Raw genomic sequence first — 8,606 nt, 5'->3', positions numbered from 1 at the left:
AAAAGCCAGGGTTTGGGATCTGGATGTGAGGTTCTCACAGATTATAGAGCTGTACAGTCAGCTGGAGCAGCTCAGGGACAGACAGCATGCTCAGGGAGCCTGAGGCACTGGGTTCAATTCCTAGCAAGGACAATAACTGTGCCCACTGAGGAATCTCCCCAGCCCAGATCTTTCATTTCTGAGGTCACAATCATTCTCTTCCCTGTGCTGGGAGGAGAACCTAAAGCTTCATGCTTACTGGACAAACATCCCACCGCTGGGCTACCTTTCCCCAGCCCAGGCCAAACCGTATCTGCAACGTCTTTCTCTTGGAAACACACCAACAGGATGCTGGCAAGTTTGGGAGCATGCTCTCCGCTCACTAGCTCTTCCCTTGGTGAGATTAATGTTTGGTAGACCAAAATCACAAGGTTGTTCAATGTAAACTGAGGGTGTCACACAGTGTCATTCAGACACATTTGACACCATTCGTCACAAGTGAGCCAGGTGGCATCTCGTTTCACAACTTCTAATGTGTGAGGTGCACATGAAACACAGAAGCAGACAATGTGGCTAATGCCCACCATTCTACCTCTTCAATGGTTAAGGGTTCGATACCTGACAGGAGGCAATTGCTCAGTGTGGCTCCCTGTGGTACCTTCAAGGGTCCCAGTAACTGCGGTGTATCTATGGTGTGGCTAACCTCCCTGCAGAAGGGCCCTTCCTTCCTTCTCAGGTCACCCCCTCCTAGGAGTAAAGTCAGAGTGAACGATTCACACCAGTCTCCTGGTGTCCACAGTGACACCAGGCATTTGGAGATGGTGTAGCGGGCATCTGCGCATTCCTTCCTTTCTGCTCCAAGGGCATCCACGGAACCCGGGCCTGGGCTCTCTGCACAACTACCCCCAGACAGAGATGATACAGCTAAAAGTCCCTTTGAGATGCCGCAGAATAGTCTTGAATGAGGCAGGAAAGCCTTTTTATCCCTTGGTGTCCAAGAGACTAGATACGAGCCTTTTTGATGGATGGTGGACACTATGCCTCTGGGGAGAATGAGCTGTCTGAATAGAGAAAGCATAACCAAGGGGCAAAACACCGCCTTCTCATGAGAACACTGGAGCTCCAAACCTTTGAAAATCTTCTGGACTTTTGGTTATCTATACCAATGGAAACTTTTCTTTAAAAAATGGTTCGTATGTCTGTGTGTGGTATGTATGCATGTGTGTTCACATGTGAATCCAGGTGGGCACGCACACATGTACACATGTGCACAGAGCTCAGGGATTGACGTTGGGTGTCTCCCTGGATTCCGCTTCATCTTACATATTGAAGCAAGGCCTCTTGCATGAATTCAAAGCTTGCCAATTTGGCTAGTCTAACTAGCCATCTTGCTCCTAGGATCCTGTTTCTACCTCCCAGGACTGGGATACCCAGCCAGTGTTCACATGGATGCTAAGGACCCAAACTTTGGTCCTCACACTTGGATGCAAAGTGCTTTACCCACCGAGCGAGCTATCTGTTTATTTTTCCTTTGTTTGTTAAGAAGGCGTGTTGGCTAGTTTTAATATCAACTTGAGACAGGGTAGACACATTTGGGAAGAGGAAAACTCAAATGAGAAAATGCCCCCTGCCAGATTGGCCTGCAGGCAAGCCTGGGCATTTTCTTGATTAATGGTTGGTATGGGTGGCCCATCTTCTGGAGGACAGTACCACCCCAGGGCTGGCAGTCCTGGGTTCTATAAGAAATCATGCTGAGGCCGGGTGGTGGTGGCGCACACCTTTAATCCCAGCACTTGGGAGGCAGAGACAGGCAGATTTCTGAGTTCAAGGCCAGCCTGGTCTACAGAGTGAGTTTCAGGACAGCCAGAACTACACAGAGAAACCCTGTCTCGAAAAAAACCAAAAAAAAAAAAAAAAAGAAAAAAAGAAAAAAGAAATCATGCTGAGAAAACTATGAGGAGAAAACCAGTAAGCAGCATTCTTCTGTTGCGTCTGCACCAGCTCCTGCCTCCAGGTTCATGCCTTGAGTTCCTACTCTGACTTCCTGGCATGATGGACTACAAGCCGCAAGAGGAGACAAACCCTTTCCTCCCCAAGCTGCTTTTGGTCATGATGTTTTATCATAGCAACAGAAACCCTAACTAAGACACTCAGTTTGAGGGGTACTCACTGAATGGTTGATTGGATAAGTGAGTGAATGAATAACTTGGACACACAATACAGACAAGAACCAAACTGAGGCTGGGTATGTGACTGCAGAGCTTGGGAGGTCGAGGCAGGAACGCCGGGAGTTCAGGGCCAGTCTCATTTTGTACATCAACTCCCAAGCCAGCCTGATCCGTATGAAACCCAGTCTCAGAATGAAACAAAATTCACTTTAAATTAAATAAACTTTAAAAACAAGTTAAACCATAAGGAACACAAAGATTTTCTAATTTTTAAAACAGCTTTTCCTTGTTCCCATTCTGTCTTTCTTATTTGAATACCGTGACACAGGAATATAATGATTGCAATACAGCAGCCATATTTGGACAGTGAGTGTATTAGTTTTCTAGTCTGTTGTAGCAAATGATCACAGGCTCAATGGCTTGGAAGAAAACTTTGTTCTTTCACTGTTCCAAAGGTCAGAAGTCTGAGCTCTAGGGGCCAGCAGGACTGGTTCCCTGGAGGCTCTGAGGGAGAATCTTTGCATAGCTGGCTTCTGGCCTCTGGCAGCTGGCAGCCATTAAGACCTTTCCTGGTTTGCAGACACATCAATCTCCTCTGTCAACACATCTCTCTTCCTGTTTCTCCCTCTGCCTACTTTTGGTGATGGAGATCAGATCCAGGGCATGTGAAGCACACACTCTGCCGTGAGCTGCTACCCTTCATGCTACTCAACCCAAGGTGTCCTTAAACTCATGATCCTCCTGCCTCTACTTACTGGCATTATATTGCTATGCCTAGCTTTGGTTGTTTGGTTGTTTGGTTGTTTAGTTGGATGATTTTGTTGTTGCTGCTGCTGCTAGGATTTTATTTTGGGCTGGCATGTATTCCTTGTATGGGTTAGTGTGTTCTTCATGATATTTTAGTACATGCCTACAGCACGGGCTGATTGAGTTTTGACTGCCTTTAGATACTTCTTCCCTCTTATTTTTTTTGACTGTCCTAAATTGTTTATTGGATATGCATTTTATAACTATCACGCGTATTGGTGGTAATGGTGGAGCTGGAGGGTATTGCGTCTTCTCCAGGCTGCACAGTGAGAACTACCAATAGTGTGGTGGAACTTGTGGCTGTTTCGGACAGCAGATGTCAGCCCATGCAGCAATCTGTGCTTCTGGACTGGTTTGGTGACCCACTGCATGTCAGGATTTCTTCCGAAAGCTTTATGGAATGAATCAATGAAGATAGCCTCAAAAAATTTATATGTGGAATCTTCACCAACCCAATAGGAATTCAGGGCTCTCAGAGCCCCACAATGGCACACAGGTCTCTCCTCAGCAACAGACTGAAGGCTTCGGGCAAATTTCAGCTGGTTAACACCATGGTGGACAGGCTTGCCGTAAGTTGCATCCTTAGGAATTGGGAGTTTGCGATCACCACGGTGGACATGAATCCTGTAAATGACATAACCTTGCTTAGCCTTGCATCCGTCTTCATGCTTTATCAGGCTGGGTGGGGCGGGGAGCCCTGCACAGTGCAGAGCTGGTGATATCGCCAACAGGTGACCCTCAGAAGAAAGTGCATCACGCATCTTCCTCCATAGCTCCTGGATGTATTTGTATGCACCCATGTCGGCTCACCTGGTGGCTGCCGCTAGAGGAAAGGTCTTCTTCCGCCTTATTTTTAAGTGAATACAACTTTATGACTTGATTGTCTTCACAGCAAAAGCAGTTAAAACTGATCTCTGGCTTCTCTTTTCTAATCTCCAAGTTCAAATGCTCAACTCTCTCTCTTTCCTGTTTCGTAAGAATTTTTAAGATACGTTTTTAACTGAACTAGAATTATATCACTTCCTCTTCCTTCCCTCCCTCCAGCCCCTCCCAGCTACTCTCCCTCGACCACTTTCCATGCCTCCCCTCAGGTGGATAGCCTTTTTTTCTTTATTATTGTTACACACATACATCTGTGTGTATGTGTATGACCAATTATATATAAATACAGCTAGTGGAGCCTGTTTTTGTTGTGCGTATATGATTTCAGGGCTGATCAATCTGCACAGGACACTGATCCCTAGGGAAGGCTAATTTCCTTCTCCTAGTAACTGTTAGCTGCCTGTAGCTCTTTGTCTGGGGCTGGGGACCCTTGACATGTTCTTCTTCCACGTTAACATGCTCATTCAGCTGGCCATTGTTCTGGTCTTTATGCGGCCATTTCTAGACCTTCTGTTTGCAGCAGACTGTCCAATTGTCTGGCTCCTAAAACTCTTCTACTGCATCTGCTGCCTGCATCTGCCCCATCGTCCGCAATGTCCCCCAGTGCACCGACGCAGCAGCTCTGATGTAGCCGAGTCCACTGGGGCTGAGCTCCCATGATCTGATGATCATTGAGTCCAGTTGCGGTTTTCTGTGGTGATCTTCATTTGCTGGGAAGAGAAACTTCTCTGATGAGGGTTGGTAACTGGTAACTACACTTACCTGGGAAAGGAAGCTCAGATACTTTTCTTTCCTTTCCTTTTTTTTTTTTTTTTTGTCTTTTGTTATAGGGTCTCACCATGTAGCCCTGGGCTGACCTGGAATTTGCTATGTAGACAAACCTAGCCTTGAACTCACAGAGATCTGCCTGCCTCTGCCTCCCATGCTCTGGGATTAAAGCTGTGAGCCACCGAGCCCAACATTAAAGTGTCTTAATAGCCAGGATTCTCTTAGATCTGTAGTTAGGCTCAACATACTTAGGACACTGAACACCCTTCTTTGTAGTCTGTTTCCAGAAGCTGGGGTTAGTCTCTGCAGCATAGCTGGCCCACTTCCTGGTATAAGCAAGCTGTCCTGGGCACACAAAGAATTTTGCTCTTGTATTGTTTAATCTTTGTGGGCTTGTTGTATTTCCTGCACAAAGTCTAGTGGCTTTTAGAAATGCCCATGTCATTTGCAGGAACACTCTGCACACAGCGAGTGTAGAGTGAAAAATTATAGATACTGGGTATATAGAATTCTTTTTAGACATATAAAATATTCTTTAGGCTTTCTTTATAAAGACATGGAGAAATCGAGCCATGGAGCAAGTTAAGAATGTGGACAGGCTAGTTACGGGAACTGGCTAGAATGCAATTTAGCCAGGTGGAACCAAGCTGAGAACCGCAGTGACAGGGCAAGGCCACAGTGACAGGGCAGGACCACATTCTTGAGAAAGATAAGCGTACAGAGAGTTTTCACCTGATCCTGACTCATGTAGGTTGGGTTCCTTTGGAATGTTCCACTATTTTTATGTTATGCCACCTCAACAACCCCTCATTCCCCTCCCCATTCCTTGGTTTGTGGTTTTTCCCTTTAAAAACCCCTCTCAAACTGGCTGTCGGGGTCAATTCAGCTCCTGCGTGGGCATACGAATTGACCGGCAGCTAGCTGTCACGCCCTAATAAACCTTGCTATTGCTCTGGTACACGGTGTCTTGAGCAGATTACTGGGTGGTCGTGACTTTCTGAGACTTGAGTGAGGGTCTCCCCTCTGCGGAGGTCTTCACGAGCATCTCTCTTTAAGGATGCTGAAGTTGGTGCTCCACAGTTGATGGCTTCCAGTGGAAATGTGGGAGGGGAGCCACTTCCGGTGGAGGTGTGGGAGGGGAGCCACTTCCTGTGGTGGTGTGGGATGGGAGCCACTTCCGGTAGAGGTGTGGTAGGGGAGCCACTTCCGGTGGAGGTGTGGGAGGGGAGCCACTTCCAGTGAAGGTGTGGGACGGGAGCCACTTCCAGTGGAGGTGTGGGAGGGGAGCCACTGAGTTCTGCTTACAGGGCAGGCCGCTGAGAGTTTGACCATGCTCCTGTGAGTATGTAGTTATCACAAATAGGAGTTGGTTTTTGTTTGTTTTGTTTGTATTTGTTTTTTAACCGTTATTTTCTTTTGGAGGGGAGGTCACAAGGGTGGAGACAGACATGGAAGGACTGGAAAGTGAGTGTGATTGGGGTACATGATGTGAAATTCGCAAAGAATCAATTAAGATATTACGTTGAAACTAAAAACCAACATTTTAAGTTGTAGTGCCGGGGGTCGAACCCGGGTCCCTGTGTGTATGTACTCCATATTAGTTACTTTACTGTCATTGTAACAGAATGCCTGACAGAAACAACTTAAAGGGGAGACATTTATTTCTACTTACTTGTTCATTTATTCATTTGTTTATAGTGGCGTGTATATGGCAAGTGTGTGGCGAGGCACACCGCAGTCTGCATCCTCAGGAGTCGGTTCTCTCACTGTTTACATGGGTTCTGGAGATCTCATGTGGGCCGTCAAGTTTGCTCGACAAGCACTTGACACACTTGATCTCCTCCCCAGAGGATTTAGTCTTGGCTTGTGGTTTTGGAGGTTTTGGTTTCTTGGCAGAGAAGACCATGGGTCTGACCTTCAGCATCAAAAGTGAATCCGGCTCTTGGGGAGAGGGGGCTCTGTCCTCTTGTATTTTATTATTTTTATTTTTGAAATTTGAGGTGTGGTGGGCTCTAAACCTATGTCCTTGTGCCTTCTAGGAAAGTGCACCACTACTGAGTATAATCCCAATCCTTCCTTGTCTCTGTCTCTCTGTCTCTGTCTCTCTCTGTCTCTGTCTCTCTCTGTCTCTGTCTCTCTCTGTCTCTGTCTCTGTCTCTCTCTCTCTCTCTCTCTCTCTCTCTCTCTCTGCAGTGCTAAGGACCGAACCTAGGGTTTCACGCCCATGAGACAACCATTCTATCACTAAGCTGTATTGTTGTGCCCGTTTCATGCCCCCCAACAGACCACCCAGGAGCTGACACTGATGGAATTGCACTAGGGTCTCTTATGTCAAGCTGCAGCTTGGGCTTACTCACTCTGATGCAGGACAGGATGGTGAAGCAGCCCCAAGCCCTCAGCAGAACAGGTTTTATAGGAAATGGCGGACAAGCAAGAAGGTCTCCAGCCTGGCAGGCATCTAATTGAATGACTATTGTAAGCTGACAGGTGGGTGTTCTGAAGCAAAACCATAAACAATCACAAAGGGTCTGAAAGTATGACTGAGACAATCAGACTAATCTTTGATTAACTGTTGTTAGGAAGTAGCTGGGGAGTAGCTCTGGGGTACGGGCCAAGAACAAGCCATGGGGTCCTTCCTGGAACTTGGGTGAAGCTTCAGTTCAGCTACAGGTCAAATTCTCAGACTCTTTTTCTTTTAAGATGGAGGCCGGTTCCAAGATGGAGTAGGTTTGTCTCCTCTGTATCTCCCAGCCCACCCTGCCCCTTTATTCAGGCCAAACCCCCAGCCCAGAATGCTGCCCTTACTGCCCACATTAGGATAGGTTCTCCTCATTGGTTAATCTCTTCTCACAGAAAGAAACACCCACAAGCTGGCCTCATGAATCTCCTAGGTGATTCTAAATCCAGGCAAGTTGACTGAAGACTAACCTTCAAATCCAGATGTAAACACTGTCCACGCATGTGAGGGAGGTTGTCCTGTGGCATCTGAGAGTTATTGACTGATTTCTGACCTAAGGAATTCGACTCTGGTATCTGTAAACCCAGCTTAAGATTTTCCAGATTTGAGCATGAAGTTTAGGTACAAAGGACAACGTTTTTTAAAAATGGCTTGGGGCTGGAAAGGCAGCTGGTTAAGAGCGCTGGATGCTTTTCTAGAGGACCTGGGTTTGATTCCTAGCCCCACACAACAGCTTACAACCAAATATAACTCTAGCTGAAGGGCATTTAACAACCTCTTCTGGCCTTTGCAGGCATTGCATGAATATATACACACGCAGACAAATCACTCATCTACATGAAATAAAGTAAATAATATTTTTTTAAAAAAAAAATTAGTTGACTCATCAAAAATTGGATTAGAGGGTCAGGGATATAGCTCAGTGGTAAAGCATTTGCCTCCCATGGGTAAGGCCATAGGTGCGATTCTCAGCCCTGCAATTCATCCAGCTGGTTAGAGCGTTATATCCTGTGCCTTGATTTTTCTGGCTCAGGGAGTTTTCTACAATTCCACGAGTATTATACTAACTCATTCTTGAATTCTTTGGTAGTATGTGATGTGTGTGTGTTTGAGTGTTCATGTGTGTGGGCGTGTGTGCACTCAGGGACACATTCCTATCAGTGGGCATTCTTGGCATTGCCAGTATTTCTTTTGCTTTTTATCTTTTCTTTTTCCTGTGAGGTATTCTGCACTATACACCCTTTATAACTTGTTCTGAGGTATCCGTGCTTTCATATGGAATGGCTGGATTCCCGGAATGCTATTATTACAAGACTATGAACCTTGAAAACATTCTGCTAAACTGGGTACAGTGGCTCAAGCCTCTAAGCCAAGCACTTAGGAGGTGAAGTCAGGTAGATCAGCAGTTCATGGCCACCCTCAGCTACATGAGATTGTGTTGCAGGAAAAAATCCTTCCTGTACGCTGGCCGCCACCACTCCTCTGCAGAATAAAGCATGCTAAGTGAAATAAACCATCTAGAAAACAGCACATACTGTGTGATT

General features: G+C 46.3%; 1 pseudogene; it reads right to left on the bottom strand.

The window, feature by feature from the left end:
- Positions 1–3,160: 3,160 nt before the first annotated feature.
- LOC114620934 lies at positions 3,161–3,754 on the bottom strand (annotated as a pseudogene).
- Between the last annotated feature and the right edge of the window lie 4,852 nt (positions 3,755–8,606).

The sequence above is a fragment of the Grammomys surdaster genome, unplaced genomic scaffold, assembly GCF_004785775.1.
Source record: "Grammomys surdaster isolate TR1022 unplaced genomic scaffold, NIH_TR_1.0 63, whole genome shotgun sequence".
NCBI classification, from domain to species: domain Eukaryota; kingdom Metazoa; phylum Chordata; class Mammalia; order Rodentia; family Muridae; genus Grammomys; species Grammomys surdaster.
Note: the sequence above shows the minus strand (reverse complement) of the source record. Positions and strands in the feature narration are given on the sequence as shown.